Consider the following 23,553-nt stretch of genomic DNA (forward strand, 5'->3'; position numbering starts at 1 on the left):
ACTTACATTCTGCTCTTCTTCACTCCTAAAAGATGGTATACCTCCCTGACCAGTGCATGAAATTACTGCCTCTGTTTCTTCCTTAACATTTAAATGTTCCTCAAAATATTCTCGCCATCTACCCAATACCTCCATCTCCCCATCTACTAACTCCCCTACTCTGTTTTTAACTGACAAATCCATATTTTCCCTAGGCTTTCTTAACTTGTTTAACTCACTCCAAAATTTTTTCTTATTTTCATTAAAATTTCTTGACAGTGCCTCTCCCACTCTATCATCTGCTCTCCTTTTGCACTCTCTCACCACTCTCTTTACCTTTCTTTTACTCTCCATATACTCTGCTCTTCTTATAACACTTCTGCTTTGTAAAAACCTCTCATAAGCTACCTTTTTCTCTTTTATCACACCCTTTACTTCATCATTCCACCAATCACTCCTCTTTCCTCCTGCCCCCACCCTCCTATATATATATATATATATATATATATATATATATATATATATATATATATATATATATATATATATATATATATATATATATATATATATATATATATAATGTTTATTATTAACACATCGGCAGTTTCTCACGGAATCGGGGTGATCCGTAAAAGATGAAACACTTTTATCATCACTCATTCCATCACTGTGTTACCAGTGGCGTGCCTACACTACAGTTCAAACACTGCAACGTATCTCCACCCCTCCTTCAGAGCGCAGGCACTGTACGTCCCACCTCCAGGCTCTCAAGTCCAGCTAACCAGTTTCCCTGAATCCCTTCATAAATGTTACCCTGTTCACACTCCAACACCATGTCAAGTCATAAAAATCATTTGCCTCTGCTCCCTCCCTCCTAACACACTCATGTACGCTTGCTGGAAGTTTAAACCCCTCGCCCACAAAACCTCCCTTACCTCCTCCCTCTAATCTTTCCTAGGACAACCCCTACCCCGCCTCCCTTCCACTATAGATTTATTCGCCCTCCAAGTCATTCTATTTCATTCCATCTTCTCTAAATCCCCAAACCACCTCAACAAACCCTCCTTAACCCTTTGGATAATACCTTTAGAGACCTCACGCCTCCTAATCTCCAAGCTACGGATTCACTGCATAACATTCACACCACACATTGCCCTCACACATGACATCTCCACTGCCTCCATCCTTCTCCTTGTTGCAACATTCACTATTCATGCTTCACATCCATATAAGAGCATTGGTATCACTATACTCTCATACATTTCCCTCTTTGCTTCCACAGACTTCTCAGTGCACCACTCACTCTTTTACCCTCACCAATTCTATGATTCACCTCATCTTTTATAGACCCATCTACTGACAAGTCCACTCTCAAATATCCGAATATTCACCTTCATTTCCTCCATACTCTCTCCCTCCAATATGATATCCAGTCTTTCATTACCTACATTTTTGTTATCCTCATCACCTTAGTCTGTCCTATATTCACTTTTAATTTCCTTCTTTTAGATACCTTCCAAACTCGTCCACAAACCTCTGCAACTTCTCTTCAGAATTTCTGCTCGTGACAACATGTCGCTGCTGGTGACATAACGTCGCTGCTGGTGACATCACATCGTTGCTGGTGATATAACATCGCTGCTGGTGACATTACATCACTGCTCGTGACATCAACACGTGATTGCTCGCGGCATCACGTCGCTACTCGTGACATCAACACCTCTCAAGTCTTACATCTTTTCTGAAAACTTTTCCATTTTGCTCATGCCCAACGAAGCAGCGGGACTCCGTCATGAGAACTGCAGCAGGAGACACAGATGAGGATCTTTACCTTTCAAGAGTGTCGCCGGAGGGACGTCGCTCCCTGGCGGGTGTTGGCGACACCTGCCCAGAGGGACTTTGAAATCGACATCTCATTCCCGTGGATATCGGGATGCAGGAGTCTGGTTGCATCTGACTGTGGTGCTGACGGTGGTGTTGACGGGAGAAAACCGAAATATCACATTTTGTTTCGCTATCTTGTTGTGTTCATCAGCTGAAATCACCTGACGTCGGTTTTGCTCAAATGAAGACCCCCTGTGGTAGGGCTAACTGTGGTAGGGCTCAGTGTGGTACGGCTCACTGTGGCAGAGCTCACTGTGGCAGAGCTCACTGTGGCAGAGCTCATCAAGGAACGAGTTTCTCCGCGATAATACATTCACGGAGAGGCGCTAAACCCCCATGGGTCATGCAGCGTCTGAGGAATATCAGGTAATTATAAATATTGGTCCGAGAAGGCATCGGCATCTCAGCTTTCCTAGCTCTACAGCAATTCAACAGCACCAGAACAACCCCGGCGAAGCGCTACCGTGATGGAACGAGCAGGAGCAACCAGGGGTATGGCATGGAACAGTAAAGGCAACACTGGTTACAAATTTCCAGTTCTTTCACTGAGATAAGCATCCGAGGCATCTCCTCCGTTCTCTCTTCTCCACTGCCTTCTCTTACTACCCCCCCATCCCTGGCAAATGGGAGGAACAAGATCCGGGAGTGCTACAATGTCCCTCTTCGAAGTGGTTGTGTGTGTCGCCGAGTGTGGCCGACCATTAGCACACTTAGAAAGACGTCGTAATGTTAGCGAGATGTCGTAACGTTACGCTGGAAGGGTGTAATGACGTCTTCCGTCTTTTGTTTGGCAACTTTCGTACAACTCTCTTTAAATGGCCAACAAAATAATTTTCGGAGTTTCCCCACATCCTTTAGGAAATACAGTTTGTTTACTGAAATGTGATGGTATTATTATTATTAGTATTATATATATATATAAACACACACACACACACTAACACACACAAACACACACACACAGTTTTAAGACGAGGTTTGATAAAGCTCATGGAGCGGGGAGAGAGAGGGCCTAGTAGCAACCGGTGAAGAGGCGGGGCCAGGAGCTAGGACTCGACCCCTGCAACCACAAATAGGTGAGTACAAATAGGTGAGTACACACACACACACACACACACACACACACACACACACACACACACACACACACACACACACACACACACACATACACACAGTGTCCACTTCATCAGGTACACCTCGTTAATGCAAATATAGAATCAGACAATCACGTGATAGCACCTGAGTGGCTAAAAGCATACTAACATGGCCAAGAGGTTCGGTTGTCGTTCAAACCAAACTTCAGAATTGGAAAGAAATGTGATCCAAGTGGCTTTGACCGTGGAATAATTGCTAGTGCCAGACGGGGTGGTTTGAGTATCTCAGAAACTGCTGATCTCCTGGGATTTTTAAGCACAACAGTCCGTACAGTTTGAGGAGAATGACGTGAAAAGCACACAGCATCCAGTAAAACGGCAGTTCTCTGGGCAAAAATGCTTCCTTGGTCATGAGATTGGTCAAGTGAGAATGACCAGACTAGTTCAAGCAAGCAAGAAGGCGACAGTAACTCAAATAACCTCGCATTACAAACCTTGAGGTGGATGTGCAACGGAATCAAAAGACCACACTGGGTTCCAGTATTGTCAGCTGAATACAGGGGGAAACTGAGGCTACAGTGGGCACAGGCCCACCAAAAATGGACAGCTGAAGAATCGAAAAACATCGCTTGGGTCGACGAATCGCGATTTGTAATGAAACATGCAGATTGTAGGGTCAGAATTTACCGTAAACCTTTGAGATGCTGAGGTAGAACGGGAGATTCGCAGCAGGAATGTGCAGCCAATAAATATAAGTTAATTGCGTGATGCTATCATGTCAACATGGATCAGAATCTCCATGGAATGTTTCCAGCACTTTGTTGAAGCTATACCACGAAGAATTCAGGCTCTACCCAGTACTAGAAGGGTGTATCTAATAAAGAGGCCACAGAGTGTGTATTAGATAGCTGTAACTATTCGTCAAACAACACTACTATCCTCCACCACTCTTCCCTCCATCCTTTCACCATCATACTCTTCATTACCCTTCCCTCCTTCCCTCCCTCCCCCTCTTCCTCAACTCTAATTCCCCCTCCATCCTTTTTTCCCTCTATTTCCTTTATGCTCCCCCATGACTCTTCTGTCCCTTCCACCTTTCCTGCTTTCTCTCCCTTTACAACTCACAATAGACCAGTCGTAATTTCCGAAAAAATATTATCTAGCGGCTTTTTAGGGCATAAGTCGTGAAAAATGGTTTTGAAGCGAAATAAAAGAAAAGATTCCTCAAAAGCCAATTTCATGGGAGTTAGCCATTACATTTCCATTTAAAACGCGTCTGCTGAAATAACTCCGTTCCTATTAAAAATAGGGATTGAGAGCAAAGTATCTGAAAATCTTTCAGTTGAAGAGGATGACAAAGGTAATCCCCTGTGTCTGGAATCTTTAACTACGAAGACGGATTAAAAGCACTGAACTTCAAGGAACATGATATGATTGTAGTGAACATATATACAATGGGAATAAGCCAAGGGGATTTAAACCAGTCGATACAAATACCTAAAAAAAAAAAACCTTGAATCCTAGCAGTTTATTAAAGTTGATTAATTTATATTTAGTAAGAATATAGGAAACACTAGCTTGGCTATATTTGTGTAGGTGAGTGACACAAACTTCCAGATATGGCTATTAGACTGAATATTTTGTTTATATAAAAGAAAATAGCTTAGACAAAAACAGGCAAGTGTGGGAAGGACGTGGGTCAGTAGGACTACTGCAATGCTTTTCTTTCCCTATATTTCTATGTGCTGAAAAACATCCCTTTGAATTACTCTCACGAGTAATTCAACCTCTGAGTCCTGGGGATTACCTTGTCAGTCCCTGGCACCACGAGAGTTATAAGGATTCTTCAGTCACATTTACGTGTAGGTTTGCGATGGCCACATTTGCGACCCTTTCCAGTAGCGTAGTGGATAAACATACCGAACAGGTAATCCCAGGATGACTAGATCGCCAGTTCGAATCTCACTCCTTGACTTATGTTCTTATAACCGAATTCTGGAGGGTTAACTCTGTCTTCACTATATCAATAAAATTACATCTGGAGGATCGAACACTCCTTCATTACAAAGTTTCCCTCGTTATATCACTAATCGGAAGCTGAACTCGTACACAAAATTAGACAATTAAGAACATTATTGACAGTAAATGTTTGCAATCAACATTGTATAAAAGGCATAAAATACTAAATACAACATGAGCAATTGAAAGTTGAAATATCGAATATAAGTTTTAAACATCTGTTACGAGTTTCTAAAGCATATGAAACTTACTTGTCAGTAAATATTTGTCTTACATGCAGGTATAAGACTATAATCATTTTTCTCTGATATTTGAGAAATAGCTTTTCCCAGTCCACGCTAGATGTAGAGAAACGTCTTATTCTCTATTATGTATATATATATATATATATATATATATATATATATATATATATATATATATATATATATATATATATATATATATATATATATATATATATATATATATATATATATATATATATATATATGCAATAAGATCACAGTAAACAGGTGATTTCAGAAAGAACAGGGAAATTCCAAGCGCTTTCGTGACTACTCACATTATCAAGGAACAATGAAAGTAGAGCATCGAAGGAAGGTATATAAACGGTCTAGCCCACACCTCACTATTAGATCCCACAACAAAGGAGAACCTGACACGCGACCCATACGAAAGGGAACACTGCAGCAGGCCCGACGGCCCAACTAGACAGGTCCTTCACACAACCCACCAACAAACTATTCTACCCAAGAAATAAGAATTTTAAAAATTATTATTTGTCCAATGTATTATTAAATTCTTCCCAAATTCTATTAATTATAAATGAATCTAATTTATATAAACCAAAGGAAATATTCATATTATTGTCAAAGCTGCTTTTTATGAAACAAGATTCAATTATATTCCTGTCGACCATGGACTTGCTTGATACAACTTTCTCAACTTTTTGAAAATCAACTGGATGGTTAAAATCTCTCACATGAATAAATAGAGCATTGGAATCTTGTCCAGTTCTAATGCTATATTTCTGTTGTTTTAATCTTAGTTCGAGATTTTTACCAGTTTGACCGTAATAAACTTTATCGCAAATTTTACAAGGAATCTTATAGACACATCCATCAGCATTTTGGGGGGAATTCTTTATCAAAATTTTTTTTTCTGTATCAAGATTTTTGAATACAATTTTAATATTAAAAGTCTTAAGAAGAGAAGGCATATCAACCAAGTTTTCATGGTAAGGGAGAACCAACATATTTTTAGTTGAATAAGGCTGGTTGTCCGTATATTACGGTCCAACTGGTAAAAATCTCGAACTAAGATTAAAACAACATAAATATAGCATTAGAACTGGACAAGATTCAGGTGTTCCTTTGTTGTGGGGTCTGATAGTGAGGTGTGGGCTAGACCGTTTATATACCTTCCTTCGATGCTCTACTTTCATTGTTCCTTGATAATGTGAGTAGTCACGAAAGTGCTTGGAATTTCTCTATTCTTTCACAGTGGTTGTTTTACACACACACACACACACACACATATATATATATATATATATATATATATATATATATATATATATATATATATATATATATATATATATATATATATATATATATATATATATATATATATATATATATATATATATATATATATATATATATATATATATATATATATATATATATATATATATATATTGTGTCCATGTGTGCATACTCAGCTAGCTGTGCTCACCTAATTGTGGTTGCAGGGGTCGAAATTCAGCTCATGGACAAATGATACTCAGTCTTTGCTGACTAAATATTTTTCAATTATCACACAAATATTTAATCATTGGGTTTGGCCTCAGAAGACGGCTATATAATAAATTTTATTTCAGGAAGACTTTCTGGGGGTAATGTTGAAGAAGCGTCAAGACCAACTTTAATAAGAAACTACCGTAATAATATTATCATATAAAACGAAACAGGAGCCACATACCATGCATGACTAAAAACTTGGAGCGCCATCTCGAGTCAGACTCGCATTCCGCAGAGATCCTTGCTAGGATTTTGAGCAGCCTCACGGGTTAGAAATTTTGTTCTGCAGTTCTGTAGAAATGTGCCTTTCAACACTCTGAGTGTTCTCACTAGTCATTGTGTTGTCCTGAGACGTTTATTCGTCTGGCAGAAAAACATTGAAACCGGTTTAGTGGTTCTGGCTGTACCAGCTGGTGTGCGGCGCAGCAAGACCCTGTTTCTTTGAACAAGTTACAGTGAAGTATCAGCTGACTCCGTTCCGGGAACTCAGTAGCGACTTTGCCAGCTGTATTGATCAGCATAAAAGACGAGGAACACTGCTGCGGGCCTATTTGCCCATACTAGACAGGTCCTTCTTAATACTAACCAGGTGTTCTCCATTCCTCTGACGACACGGTATTTACACTGAACAATCCTGACTGTCTTGACCAGCATAAATCTCCCTTTGCGTATGATTCACATCGGTTTTCTGCCTAAAGTTTGGTTGGGTTTGCTCACATTGAGCGACGAGGTGAATCTTCTATATGAGGGTAATGCTTCTCTCGCATCTACTTTGCAGTCCTTATTCTCTTCGTCAGGCAAGACTATTTTAAAAAAGGCTTTACTGTGATGAAGAAGAAACTCTGTTCTCTGCCCACCATTACCACCATTACCTCCCTCCTTCGCCACCACCACCACCACCTCCATTCCTCCCTCACCACCACGTCCGTCACCCACCACCATCATCTCCGTCCCACCACCACCACCGCTTACGTCCCCAACTACCACCACAGCCACGTCACCACCACCACTTTAGTCCCCAACTACTAACACCACCGCGTCCCCGCCACCACATCACCACCACTTCAGATCCCCCCCAAAAAATCACCACCACTTCCGTCCCCATCAACCACTACCACCACATCACCACCACTTCCGTTCCCAACTGCCACTACCACCACTTCCGTTCCCAACCGCCACATCCGTCTTCACTACAGTCGTGTGTGTACTCACCTAGTTGTACTCACCTAGTTGTACTCACCTAGTTGAGGTTGCAGGGGTCGAGTCCTAGCTCCTGGCCCCGTCTCTTCACTGGTCGCTACTAGGTCACTCTCCCTGAACCGAGAGCTTTATCATACCTCTGCTTAAAGCTATGTATGGATCCTGTCTCCACTACATCGCTTCTCAAACTATTCCGCGTCCTGACTACTCTGTGGCTGAAGAAATACTTCCTAACATCCCTGTGATTCATCTGTGTCTTCAATTTTCAACTGTGTCCCCTTGTTGCTGTGTCCCATCTCTGGAACATCCTGATTTTGTCCACCTTGTTAATTCCTCTCAGTATTTTGTACGTCGTTATCATGTCTCCCCTATCTCTCCTGTCCTCCAGTGTCGTCAGGTCGATTTCGCTTAACCTCTCCTCGTAGGACATACCCCTTAGCTCTGGGACTAGTCTTGTTGCAAGCCTTTGCAATTTCTCTAGTTTCTTCCCGTGCTTGGCTAGGTGTGGGTTCCAAACTGGTGCCGCATACTCCAATATGGGTCTAACGTACACGGTGTACAGGGTCCTGAACAATTCCTTATTAAGATGTCGGAATGCTGTTCTGAGGTTTGCTAGGCGCCCATATGCTGCAGCAGTTATTTGGTGTGTGTGTGTGTGTGTGTTTGTTTGTTTGTTTGTGTGTGTGTGTGTGTGTGTGTGTGTGTGTGTGTGTGTGTGTGTGTGTCTGTGTACTCATTTGTGGTCGCAGAGATAGTCGCAGCTCCTGTGTGTGTGTTTGTGACTAACTCGTCATCACCGTCTTAAGAACATAAGAACATAAGAACGAAGGAACACTGCAGAAGGCCTACTGGCCCATGCGAGGCAGGTCCAAGTCTCCTACCGGCTTAAGCCAAAGCACCCAACCTAGACAGGTCAGGTCACATTGACTTAAGGGAGGAACACGGCAACCGACCTGTTAGCACAAGCTATCAGGTCTAACTCACACCCACCCACATCTACTCATGTATTTATCCAACCTATTTTTAAAGCTACACAACGTTCTGGCCTCTATAACGGTACTTGGGAGTTTGTTCCACTCATCCACAACTCTATTACCAAACCAGTACTTTCCTATATCCTTCCTGAATCTGAATTTTTCCAACTTAAAACCATTGCTGCGAGTCCTGTATAGGCTAGATATTTTCAGCACACTATTTACATCCCCTTTATTTATTCCTGTCTTCCACTTATACACCTCAATCATATCCCCCCTAATTCTACGTCTTTCTAGAGAGTGCAGTTTCAGGGCCCTTAGTCTATCCTCATAGGGAAGGTTTCTGATACATGGGATCATCTTTGTCATCCTCCTTTGTACATTTTCCAGAGAATTTATATCCATTCTGTAATACGGTGACCAAAACTGTGCAGCATAATCTAAATGAGGCCTAACCAAGGATGTATAGAGTTGAAGAACAACCTGAGGACTCCTATTATTTATGCGTCTTCAGTACAGTGTGTCATTGAGGACCTACTAAAGTGACAAACCGTGATAAAACCCAGCCATAACTGAGGTACTGGAAACATAAATGTACACCCTCTCTAGGTCGTCCAAACAAACCATCGTGTTAGTGTGAATTTAGCACTGAGTCTCGTCTAGAATAATGAAATTACTCGACCATCTGTCTCCCCACGACCCTCTTCGGTGCTTCTGGCTTGTCTACGCACACACACACATTCTGTGCCTCAACTCCTCTGTCCCATTATTCTCAGCTGGTTTATTGCTCTTTCCCTCTGCTTATCTTCTTGTGCTTTCCAGTACACCTAGAATGCTTGTAGTTGTAGTCCTGTTTTGTGAGACCACTTTCTGATGCTTTCCAGTACATCTAGAATGCTAGTAACTGTAGTCCTGTTATGCGAGATCACTTTCTGGTGCTTTCCAGTACATCTAGAATGCTAGTAGCTGTAGTCCTGTTATGCGAGATCACTTTCTGGTGCTTTCCAGTACATCTAGAATGCTTGTAGTTGTAGTCCTGTTATGCGAGATCACTTTCTGGTGCTTTCCAGTACACCTAGAATGCTTGTAGTTGTAGTCCTGTTATGCGAGATCACTTTCTGGTGCTTTCCAGTACATCTAGAATGCTAGTAGTTGCAGTCCATCTCTTTCGTGAGACTACTTACTAAGTAACAATATTTTTTTCCTTTCAAAGCATTGCGAGCCTCGCCTCTTGTTGGAAACAGTCGCTCTAGGATTTAGTAATTCATCTTGTTGGGAATTAAGCAAATCACCGGGTGTTGTGCGTCGCACAAGTTGATCCTATGGGTCATCACTAAACGTTATGGTGGGGGTGCTTGTGCCTGAATATACTGTGCAACAGGACCAGTGAGTTTATTCATATGCTGGCAGCAGTTTGAAACAGGCTCATGGTTTAATGTTGCATCGGCGCATTTACGTTATAAATCACGAAGACACCAGTCCAAACATGTGTTTAAAAAAATAATCCTGTTCCTGTACCTACGCACAAGCCAAGCCTAATTAAATGAACACCGGAGGGTTCAAAATGTTCAGTGCGTGTTGCATGTAGCCTTGTTCAACAGGGCGACGACAAACAAGGTGATTGGCCAGTTGCCGGAGCTATCTCTTGAGTCGAGACTCAAGTATTTTCCTGAGAAGAGAGCTGAATGTCGCCGACATTACTTAGCGCTACGTAATATTGGCTTGGGTACACATGACCCTCGCAAGAATACCCCGGAGATGTGTGACTTTAGAAAAGTACTTTCAGGGACAACTTGCTGGAGGAAAGCAACACTGCTCGTGCTGCTGCGTGTATAATTAACTAATTTTCCCGGTGTTGAGCTCCTGCTCTTGGGCTTCTGGCGGCTCATGTGATGTATCTAGTGTCTGTTATTAAAGTTACTATTTTAACTATCATTATTTGTTTTCCAAGACGGTGTTTTGTAAGTACTCTGACGTTATTAAAGTATTCCCGAAGTCTCGGACTCAGATGTTGAATTTCCACATGTTTCTCGTCCCTGTCTCCTTCATGATTAATATGTTGTAATCATGTCTCCTCGTGTGTTCTCCATTTATATAGTATGTTCTAGGTCCAGTGTGTGCTGTCTTCGTAGATTGCTTCTCAGTGCCAGCGCCAATATGTATTTTAACAAGTTTCTTAATATGCTATACTAAGTATGGGTTGTAAGCCCGGTGTTGCATTCTATTTCAAGCACTATCGGAGGCGAATAACTGCAAGACCATCAAGGTGGTAGCAATGAATTAAGGACTAGGAGGTAGCAATGAATCAAGGACTAGGAGGTAGCAATGAATCAAGGACTAGGAGGTAGCAATGAATCAAGGACTAGGAGGTAGCAATGAATCAGAGGTACTCATCAACGCTATAACTACAAAAGCATATGCAACACTAGATAACCAAAGAACAGTTTTCAGGAATAACAGAGTCGCTTTAAATATTATACACAACATAGATAAACCCCCACATAAACCATACCCTCGGCCGGGATTGAACCCGTGGTCATTGAGACTATGACCGCGGGTTCAATCCCGGCCGGGGGTATGGTTTGTTTGTAATCGTGTCATTACGATTTCTTGAGTCATGTAAACCCCCACATCTGAGTAAGCTGCGCCAGCGTGGAGCCAGCATCTGATAAAGCATAAGAAGAAACTAAAAAAATCGGAGTTACGCGATACGATAGGTACGTTAACGGAGGGAAGGAGGAGAGATGAAGTACGAAGAAAAAATTAAAGTACTTAACAACCCTAGAAGACAGGAAGACAAGGAAATAAAGGAAGGGACACGATAACGACATACAGAACTCTCTGGGGATTACGGAGAATAGATAGGAACAGACTGTACTAAATGAGAGACACTTGGAAACGTAGATGACAGCCAAAAGACGCAGATAAGCCACAGGGATGCTGAGGAATATTTTTTTTTTTCGTCTCAGACCTGTTGAGAAAAAAAGGAGTGAAAGAGGTCAGTATAAAGTACATGATCAGCTAATGTAGACTGGGATACTTGTGCATCATTTGGGAATCTTGGACTGAAGAACCACTGGCTGGCGAAGCGTTTCCAAAATACAGATTCTCAAATTTTGTACAAGTGTCTCAGTCTTCAACTAGACTGTTTTTTAAATCATTTATATTATCAGTTAATGGTACTTGGGATTACCACTTACGCAGCTCGGTCTTAGAGCAGGCCTTCTAGATGATCCTTTACGCAGCTCGGCCTTAGAGCAGGCCTTCTAGATGATCATTTACGCAGCTCGGCCTTAGAGCAGGCCTTCTAGATGATCATTTACGCAGCTCGGCCTTAGAGCAGGCCTTCTAGATGATCATTTACGCAGCTCGGCCTTAGAGCAAGCCTTCTAGATGACCACTTACGCAGCTTGGTCTTAGAGCAGGCCTTCTAGATGACCACTTACGCAGCTTGGTCTTAGAGCAGGCCTTCTAGATGACCACTTACGCAGCTCGGTCTTAGAGCAGGCCTTCTAGATGATCATTTACGCAGCTTGGTCTTAGAGCAGGCCTTCCAGATGACCACTTACGCAGCTTGGTCTTAGAGCAGGCCTTCTAGATGATCATTTACGCAGCTCGGTCTTAGAGCAGGCCTTCTAGATGACCACTTACGCAGCTCGGTCTTAAGGCAAGCCTTCTAGATGACCACTTACACAGCTCGGTCTTAGAGCAGGTCTTCTAGATGACCACTTACGCAGGTCGGTCTTAGAGAAGGCCTTCTAGATGACCACTTACGCTGCTCGGTCTTAGAGCAGGCCTTCTAGATGACCACTTATGCAGGATATACCAAGCGTCTTGTAAGTACGTGATACATAACGATGAACGCAAAACTATACACAGTTTCAGAAGCAGGTAAGATAGGCTTCTAGAGGCCAGGAATCAGTAAAGCAGATAGATAATAAAGAGACGGAAGTCACGAATTAATCAACCTCTGAAATACCAACTAGGCGGGTACACTCACATACACACACACACACACACACACACACACACACACACACACACACACACACACACACACACACACACACACACCTATGCATTATTCCCTTAGCCTCTGCAGTTTGGAGGTAACAGGAACTTGAAAATTTGGCCAATTATCCTCTGGGTCCGCAGGGTACGGAAGCCCAGGCGTCTCCCAACCAGACCTTGTAACAAGCAAGTAAAGCACCAATTATCACATTGTTTCAAGCAAGGAAAGTTTTCATGGTTACCTTAGATACATCAGTGTTGTTGCAAACTTGTGGCAACAACATCTTGCAGCTTTTATTACAAATATCGAAGGCGTTCATTAGCAACCACACTCTGAATACTGATTAATATTAGTTTCTTGAGGAGCAGAGAGTCGCATCTTCAAGATAATAAAGAAAGTTGGCGATGTGATGATAAAGAAAGATGGCGCCAGGGGCTGAGGGGAGTAATAATTGTTTATTGTATTTATGGGAAAGGCCAAACTCATATTGGGTCATGCAGCGCCAGGGGATTGGAGTTAGTCAGGTTTCATCCGAGGAAAAGAAACCTAACTGAAATTCCTTTGGATCAAGAGCCCTTCAGAATCAAACAACGACCGCCCTCCCTTCCCTTCCATTAAGGGCGCTGGGGTGAAATATTAATTTATTCTCATTATATTTGTTAAGTGATGATACAGTTGTTGAGTTTTGCTTGTTGCGAGTCAGTTTCTCATCAGCTCTTCCTTGCTCATCTTACGTGAAACCTTTTTATTTTTTAAATTCTCGTCTATCTGCCTAAGAAAAATATTACAAGTAAAATATCCTCTTTTTCATGGCAGTACCATACGAGGTTATATATATATATATATATATATATATATATATATATATATATATATATATATATATATATATATATATATATATATGTATATGTATATGTATATTATTGTAACCACGAACGAGTGGTATTGATCAATAACAACACTGCGCTAGCCAAGGATTCGAACCCATGTTGTACTGGTCTGCCTCATGGTCAGCGAGAACCGCATGACGCTTTAAACCACAGGACCACCCAACACTGTAGAGTTGGGTTCGAATCCTTGGCTAGCGCAGTGTTGTTATTGATATATATATATATATATATATATATATATATATATATATATATATATATATATATATATATATATATATATATATATATATATATATGGGGACCATGAAATTGACTCGTGTGAGGGCGTTGACTCTCTCCTGAAGGCCATGCTGAGAGTGTATTGAATCTTTCCTTGACGATGGACGTGGTTGCAAGCCTCACTTCCGGTCAGCTTGGAGGGCTAGGAGTACGCAGATCCTCCCAGATTCCCTCTACCAGCTTTCCTATCCTCTTCCATTGCATCAAAGAGTTGATAAGACAAATTCTTCCTGACACCCTCAGTGACTCAGCAGGAATAGAAGACCTAGCTATGTCAGTGCCATCACCGAATGGGAGACTCTTGTCCCCACCAAACCCTAGTGGACTGGCTCACAAACAGTAAACTGGGATAGCCCATTGCTGAAAGGTGCTTCAACATGCTCAGGGCTGCAACATCAAAATAGGGAGATTGCCTCTCAGGCGGGAGTGCACCCACCGGGACTCCTCCAAACAGTTCCCATATCGGCAATGGGAACGCACTCGACCCTAAGACCTCCGTATTGCAGTGGCTCTGGCCTTGCTCCCCAATTCACACAGAATATATGGTATGCAAAACAACCACTCTGAAAGAATAGAGAAATTCCAAGCGCTTTCGTGACTACTCACTTGGAATTTCTCTATTCTTTCAGAGTGGTTGTTTTGCATATTCTGAAATCACCTGTTTACTGTGATCTTATTGCATATATATATATATATATATATATATATATATATATATATATATATATATATATATATATATATATATATATATATATATATATATATCTTTTTAGCAAGTCGGCCGTCTCTCACCGAGGCAGGGTGACTCAAAAAGAAAGAAAATCCCCAAAAAAGAAAATACTTTCATCATCATTCAACACTTTCACCTCACTCACACATAATCACTGTTTTTTGCAGAGGTGCTCAGAACACAACAATAATAATAATAAATTTCATACCCCGTGAATTCCTTCGTCATAAAATATATATCGTGTTTATACTATGTACACATGGGGCTAGACGGCTCCTGCGAAATGGGATGAAATCAGAACTGATCCTAGAGGTGGAGGGGATGCGAATGGCAGCTCTAATTCCTGCGATCAGGAACCCAACAATAAAAAGAGCAACATTCTGGGGAAGCCTGTCGTAAAGCTGTGGCAGTAGGCTCCGTGACGACCATCATATTGGCACTGTAAGTGCCACTATCATGACACTCTGACTTTTGAAGGTATCTGTAGTTATTCCTACTTTATGTTTTATCTCTTTACTTAATGTGTCGTGAGTTGTCTTGCTTTCGTTATGTACAGTTATCGCAGTGTTATTACCTCTGTAGAGCAAGTTATCGTAGTTATTACCTATGTGTAGCGAGTTATCGTAGTTATCACCTATGTGTAGCGAGTTATCGTAGTGTTATTACCGTTGTGCAGCGAGTTATCGTAGTTATTGCTTATGTGTAGCGAGTTATCGTAGTGCTATTACCGTTGTGTAGCGAGTTATCGTAGTTATCACCTATGTGTAGCGAGTTATCGTAGTGTTATTACCGTTGTGTAGCGAGTTATCATAGTTATTACTTATGTGTAGCGAGTTATCGTAGTGTTATTACCGTTGTGTAGCGAGTTATCGTAGTTATCACCTATGTGTAGCGAGTTACCGTAGTGTTATTACCGTTGTGTAGCGAGTTATCGTAGTTATCACCTAACCGATATAAGCTGGGAATATATACTAAGCAACACAGACCCCAACTTATGCCTAGAACAGATTAACTTGGTGGCACTCGATGTATGCACAAGGCTTATTCCTCTAAGAAAAAGGAGGAGTAGATGTAAAATAGAAAGGGACAGGCGCTCCCTTTACAGGCGACGGAAAAGAATAACAGAGCGGCTAAAAGAGGTCAATATATCTGAAATGCGTAGGGAGACACTGGTCAGAGAAATAGCAAGCATCGAACTTAAGCTAAAGGAATCTTATAGGAGTCAGGAATCGCGGGAAGAACTAAAAGCCATAAAGGAAATCGAAAGAAACCCAAAGTATTTCTTCTCCTATGCCAAATCAAAGTCGAGAACAACGTCCAGTATTGGGCCCCTACTTAAACAAGATGGGTCCTATACAGATGACAGCAAGGAAATGAGTGAGCTACTCAAGTCCCAATATGACTCAGTTTTTAGCAAGCCGCTAACCAGACTGAGAGTCGAAGATCAAAATGAATTTTTTTTGAGAGAGCCACAGAATTTGGTTAACACAAGCCTATCCGATGTTATCCTGACGCCAAATGACTTCGAACAGGCGATAAATGACATGCCCATGCACTCTGCCTCAGGGCCAGACTCATGGAACTCCGTGTTCATCAAGAACTGCAAGAAGCCCCTATCACGAGCCTTTTCCATCCTATGGAGAGGGAGCATGGACACGGGGGTCGTCCCACAGTTACTAAAAATAACAGACATAGCCCCACTCCACAAAGGGGGCAGTAGAGCAACAGCAAAGAACTACAGACCAATAGCACTAACATCCCATATCATAAAAATCTTTGAAAGGGTCCTAAGAAGCAAGATCACCACCCATCTAGAAACCCATCAGTTACACAACCCAGGGCAACATGGGTTTAGAACAGGTCGCTCCTGTCTGTCTCAACTATTGGATCACTATGACAAGGTCCTAGATGCACTAGAAGACAAAAAGAATGCAGATGTAATATATACAGACTTTGCAAAAGCCTTCGACAAGTGTGACCATGGCGTAATAGCGCACAAAATGCGTGCTAAAGGAATAACAGGAAAAGTCGGTCGATGGATCTATAATTTCCTCACTAACAGAACACAGAGAGTAGTCGTCAACAGAGTAAAGTCCGAGGCAGCTACGGTGAAAAGCTCTGTTCCACAAGGCACAGTACTCGCTCCCATCTTGTTCCTCATCCTCATATCCGACATAGACAAGGATGTCAGCCACAGCACCGTCTCTTCCTTTGCAGATGACACCCGAATCTGCATGACAGTGTCTTCCATTGCAGACACTGCAAGGCTCCAGGCGGACATCAACCAAATCTTTCAGTGGGCTGCAGAAAACAATATGAAGTTCAACGATGAGAAATTTCAATTACTCAGATATGGTAAACACGAGGAAATTAAATCTTCATCAGAGTACAAAACAAATTCTGGCCACAAAATAGAGCGAAACACCAACGTCAAAGACCTGGGAGTGATCATGTCGGAGGATACCACCTTCAAGGACCATAACATTGTATCAATCGCATCTGCTAGAAAAATGACAGGATGAATAATGAGAACCTTCAAAACTAGGGAGGCCAAGCCCATGATGACACTCTTCAGGTCACTTGTTCTATCTAGGCTGGAATATTGCTGCACACTAACAGCACCTTTCAAGGCAGGTGAAATTGCTGACTTAGAAAATGAACAGAGAACCTTCACGGCACGCATAACGGAGATAAAACACCTCAATTACTGGGAGCGCATGAGGTTCCTTAACCTGTATTCCCTGGAACTCAGGCGGGAGAGATACATGATTATATACACCTGGAAAATCCTAGAGGGACTAGTACCAAACTTGCACACGAAAATCACTCACTGCGAAAGCAAAAGACTTGGCAGACGTTGCAACATCCCCCCAATGATAAGCAGGGGTGTCACTAGCACGTTAAGAGACCATACAATAAGTGTCAGGGGCCCGAGACTGTTCAACTGCCTCCCAGCATACATAAGGGGGATTACCAACAGACCCCTGGCAGTCTTCAAGCTGGCACTGGACAAGCAACTAAAGTCGGTTCCTGACCAGCCGGGCTGTGGCTCGTACGTTAGTTTGCGTGCAGCCAGCAGTAACAGCCTAGTTGATCAGGCTCTGATCCACCAGGAGGCCTGGTCACAGACCGGGCCGCGGGGCCGTTGACCCCCGGAACTCTCTCCAGGTAAACTCCAGGTCCAGGTATGTGTAGCGAGTTGTCGTAGTGTTACTCCCATTGTGTTATTAGTTATCGCAGTGTTATTACCTTTGTATAGCTAGTTATCTTACTTTTGTTACTCTATATATAATGAATGATTTTACTTTTGTGTAATGAGTTATCTTGCTATTATTCCTTTTGTAGCGAGTTATCGTAATATCTGTATAGTGAGCTATGTTATCACTTAAGTACAGTGAGTTATCTTACTGTTGATATTGACGTATAGTGAGTTATTTAGTGGCTGGTAAAAGGGAGGTAATTAGGTTTGATCCGAGATGGAAAAGAGAGTAGTTTAAATTCCTTTGATCAAGAGGTCTTCCCCAGAATCAAGGAACCCTTCTTGAAGAATCAGACTAATCAAATACTTAACATATCCACCTTGCATCCACCTGACATCCACCTCGCAGTCACCTGACATCCACCTGGCATCCACCTGGCATCCACCTGACATCCACCTCGCAACCACCAGACATCCACCTCCCAACCACCTGGCATCCACCTTACTATCACCTGACATCCACCTCGCAACCACCTGACATCCACCTCGCAACCACCTGCCATCCACCATACAACCACCTGACATCCACCTCGCAACCACCTGACATCCACCTCGCAACCACTTGACATCCACCTTACAACCACCTGACATTCACCTCGCAACCACCTGACATCCACCTCGTAGCCACCTGACATCCACCTTACAACCATCTCCCATTCCATCTCACATTCACGTAATAGGAACCTCACATCCACCTCACAATCACCTCAATCAAGCCTCTTCCAACCTCACATCTTCCATCCTCACAACCACCTCACGATAACCTGGCATCCACCTCACAACTCTCTCTCTCTCTCTCTCTTTCTTTCTCTCTCTCTCTCTCTCTCTCTCTCTCTCTCTCTCTCTCTCTCTCTCTCTCTCTCTCTCTCTCTCTCTCTCTCTCTCTCTCTCTCTCATTACTTGAGGTTACAACAGGTGATCTCTGCTACATCCTCCCAACACTGGGATACCTGCTCCTCACTTCGTAATTCTTTCTCTTCCTCTTTCATACTTCCCCTTTCCGTCATCCCTTCCTCTCCAACTTTGCCCATTATCTCTCTTTTTTTGTTGCTTTATGATCCTTTTCGCCAAATTTTCCTCTCTGTCCCTCATTCTTATTTTCCTCTCTCTCTCTCTCTCTCTCTCTCTCTCTCTCTCTCTCTCTCTCTTCGGAACTCCTATTTTCCATCCCTTACTCTCTCTTCCCATTTCTCTCATTCCCTTTCTATTTTTCTTACTTCTCCCGGTCCTTACTCCTTCCCCATTTTTATTCCGTCTTCCTCATTACTAACCCATTCCGACTTCGGCTTCCTCATTCCTCTCTCATCTCTATTCCTTCCTTTCTTTCTCTCTCTCTCTCTCTCTCTCTCTCTCTTTCTCTCTCTCTCTCTCTCTCTCTCTCTCTCTCTCTCTCTCTCTCTCTTTCTCTCTCTCTCTCTCCATTCTCGACCATTATGTTTGCTTCTCTTCTTCTTCTGTCCTTATTATTTTCTCCCAGCCGTATATTCATTTGACACACTCCATTGTAAACTATAAAGGACACACGACACGCCGTGTACACACGATATACCGTGAGCACAAGACACGCCGTGTACACACGATATACCGTGAGCACAAGACACGCCGTGTACACACGATATACCGTGAGCACATGACACGCCGTGTACACACGATATACCTTGAGCACACGACACGCCGTGTTCACACGATTTACCGTGAGCACGCGACACGCCGTGTACACACGATATACCGTGTTCCGTGCACATACGAGTCAGCTTTTCCAGTACGCGTTACACACTAGTACTTGATCGTCCATCAACTGCTGTGACGTCAGTATCATTACCCACCACCAGCTGTGACGTCAGTATCATTACCCACCACCAGCTGTGACCTCAGTATCACCACCCATCACCAGCTGTGACCTCAGTATCGCCACCTGTGACCTCAGTATCACCACCCACCACCAGCTGTGACCTCAGTATCACCAGCTGTGACCTCAGTATCGCCACCCACCACCAGCTGTGACCTCAGTATCACAACCCATCACCAGCTGTGACCTCAGTATCACCACCCACCACCAGCTGTGACCTCAGTATCACCACCCACCACCAGCTGTGACCTCAGTATCACCACCCACCACCAGCTGTGACCTCAGTATCACCACCCACCACCAGCTGTGACCTCAGTATCACCACCCACCACCAGCTGTGACCTCAGTATCACCACCCACCACCAGCTGTGATCTCAGTATCACTGTACCTCAATATCGCCACCCACCAGCGCTGACCTCAGTATCACACCACCACCAGCTGTGACCTCAGTATCACCACCCACCACCAGCTGTGACCTCAGTATCACAACCCATCACCAGCTGTGACCTCAGTATCACCACCCACCACCAGCTGTGACCTCAGTATCACCACCCACCACCAGCTGTGACCTCAGTATCACTAACCACCACCAGCTGGTTTCTATATACAACACGTATAACTAAAACATCCGTTAAAAAAAACCATAAAATCGGTGAATTTTTTATCCAGTTTCCATCCCGCTCTTTGATGTCAAAATCTCTTCATATTACAAGAGATTTCATCCAGATTCTCCTCTCCTTTGAGAGACTAACATAGATTATACCATTGGTTTTTCTTTTATCAGGCTTTGACGCTCACAAGTAGTACACGCTACATGGCGATCGGAAACTTAACTAAATTAATTAAAGACCCTAAGGATAAATATTTTTATTGCCTGAATACATTTTTAGGACAGATCCGTTGTATAAAAGACATTTGTTGGGCAGCATTAGACAACTGGATACAGATGCAGCTAATGTGACGTTGTATTGTGGCAACGTTTCGCTCTCCAGGAGCTTTATCAAGCCGTTACAAACATTGCAGGAACACAGAAGGCATATGCATATATATATATATATATATATATATATATATATATATATATATATATATATATATATATATATATATATATATATATATATATATATATATATATATATATATATATATATATGTATATGAATATATATATATATATATATATATATATATATATATATATATATATATATATATATATATATATATAATACTGTACCCACGAAAATGAGTGGTATTGATGCATTGTGTGGTCTAGTGGTCTAAAGCGTCATGCATTTTCGCTCACCATGAGGGTGGCCAAAACAGCATGGGTTCGACTCCTTGGCTAGTGCAGTGTTTTCATTGATATATATATATATATATATATATATATATATATATATATATATATATATATATATATATATACAAATATATATGTATTACCTACCAAATACTATCATTGCTGCCTGTGTTATACCTGTTTTTTTCAAGGGCTCAGTCTCCTTTCGTTGCTGCTATCGGCTTTACGGAGATATTTTCACTATTTTCATTTCGTTATGATTTCTTTCAGCTGAGGTACTTCAAAGAGAAGATATTCTTCCAGAAAGTTGACTTCATTATTTATTACCGTTATTCTTACTTTTTAGTCACCCTGCCTCTGTTGTAGCCCATGCCAGTCACCCTGCCTCTGTTGTAGCCCATGCCAGTCACCTTGCCTCTGTTGTAACCCATGCCAGTCACCTTGCCTCTGTTGTAACCCACACCAGTCACCTTGCCTCTGTTGTAACCCATGCCAGCCACCTTGCCTCTGTTGTAGCCCATGCCAGTCACCTTGCCTCTGTTGTAACCCATGCCAGTCACCTTGCCTCTGTTGTAACCCATGCCAGTCACCTTGCCTCTGTTGTAACCCATGCCAGTCACCTTGCCTCTGTTGTAACCCACGCTAGTCACCTTGCCTCTGTTGTAGCCCATGCCAGCCATCTTCCCTCTGTTGTAGCCCATGCCAGTCACCTTGCCTCTGTTGTAACCCATGCCAGTCACCCTGCCTCTGTTGTAGCCCATGCCAGCCACCTTGCCTCTGTTGTAGCCCATGCCAGCCACCTTGCCTCTCTTGTAACCCATGCCAGCCATCTTGCCTCTGTTGTAACCCATGCCAGTCACCTTGCCTCTGTTGTAACCCATGCCAGTCACCTTGCCTCTGTTGTAACCCACGCCAGCCACCGTGCCTCTGTTGTATCCCATGCCAGCCACTCTGTCTCTGTTGTAGCCCATGCCAGCCACCCTGCCTCTGTTGTAGCCCATGCCAGCCACCCTGCCTCTGTTGTAACCCATGCCAGCCACCCTACCTCTGTTGTAACCCATGCCAGCCACCCTGCCTCTGTTGTAGCCCATGCCAGCCACCCTGCCTCTGTTGTAACCCATGCCAGCCACCCAGCCTCTGTTGTAGCCCATGCCGGCTACCCTGCCTCCGTTGTAACCCATGCCAGCCACCCTGCCTCTGTTGTAACCCATGCCAGCCACCCTGCCTCTGTTGTAACCCATTCCAGCCACCCAGCCTCTGTTGTAGCCCATGCCAGCCTCCCTGCCTCCGTTGTAACCCATGCCAGCCACCCTGCCTCTGTTGTAACCCATGTCAGCCACCCTGCCTCTGTTGTAACCCATGCCAGCCACCCTGCCTCTGTTGTAACCCATGCCAGCCACCCTGCCTCTGCTGTAACCCATGCCAGCCACCCTGCCTCTGTTGTAGCCCATGCCAGCCACCCTGCCTCTGTTGTAGCCCATGCCAGCCACCCTGCCTCTGTTCTAACCCATGCCAGCCACCCTGCCTCTGCCATGATTTTCGACAAGAGCGAAAAGAGAGAAAGTGGATTAAGGAGGGCAAAGAGAGGGGAAGAGGAGGAGGAAGGAGAGTATGGAGGAGGAAGGGAGAGAAAGGGGGCATAGTTTCTCAATGGTCTACGAGGTATAAAGCTCTGCCTCTGACGGTTATGTTTATACCACCATCACCCCGGAAAATTGAGATGCATATTGTGGCTCAGGATTCACGATGAGTTGTGTGTGTGTGTGTGTGTGTGTGTGTGTGTGTGTGTGTGTGTGTGTGTGTGTGTGTGTGTGTGTGTGTGTGTGTGTGTGTGTGTGTGTGTGTGTGTGTGTGTGTGTGTGTGAGTGTGTGTGTGCTTTTCTAGTGGTGTCCCCGTCTTTAGTATTCTATTTGTGGGGTTATGCTTTAAGGTTTAAGAGTCCTTCTTGCTATTATTACCTCTTCTTGGCTCCTAGTCCTGCGTCTTGCTGCTGTGTTTGATGAAGGATTTTTTCTGTTCTCTTGGATACGCTTTTTCTTTTTCCTTAGTTTGCAATTGTGGCTTTAGTTATTCCTTGTTGATAAAGAGGGGAGGGGGTGGAAGGAAGATGAGAGATTGGTGGGGAAGAAGGTAGTTTGGAGCGAGGGAGAAAGATGGGTTGGAGGGAGGGAGAAAGGTAGGATAGAAGGAGGGAGAAAGGTGAGTGTGAGGGAGAAGGTGAGATGGAGGGAGAAAGGTGAGTGGGAGGGAGAA

This window comes from Cherax quadricarinatus, chromosome 39 (genome assembly GCF_038502225.1).
Source record: "Cherax quadricarinatus isolate ZL_2023a chromosome 39, ASM3850222v1, whole genome shotgun sequence".
NCBI lineage: Eukaryota > Metazoa > Arthropoda > Malacostraca > Decapoda > Parastacidae > Cherax > Cherax quadricarinatus.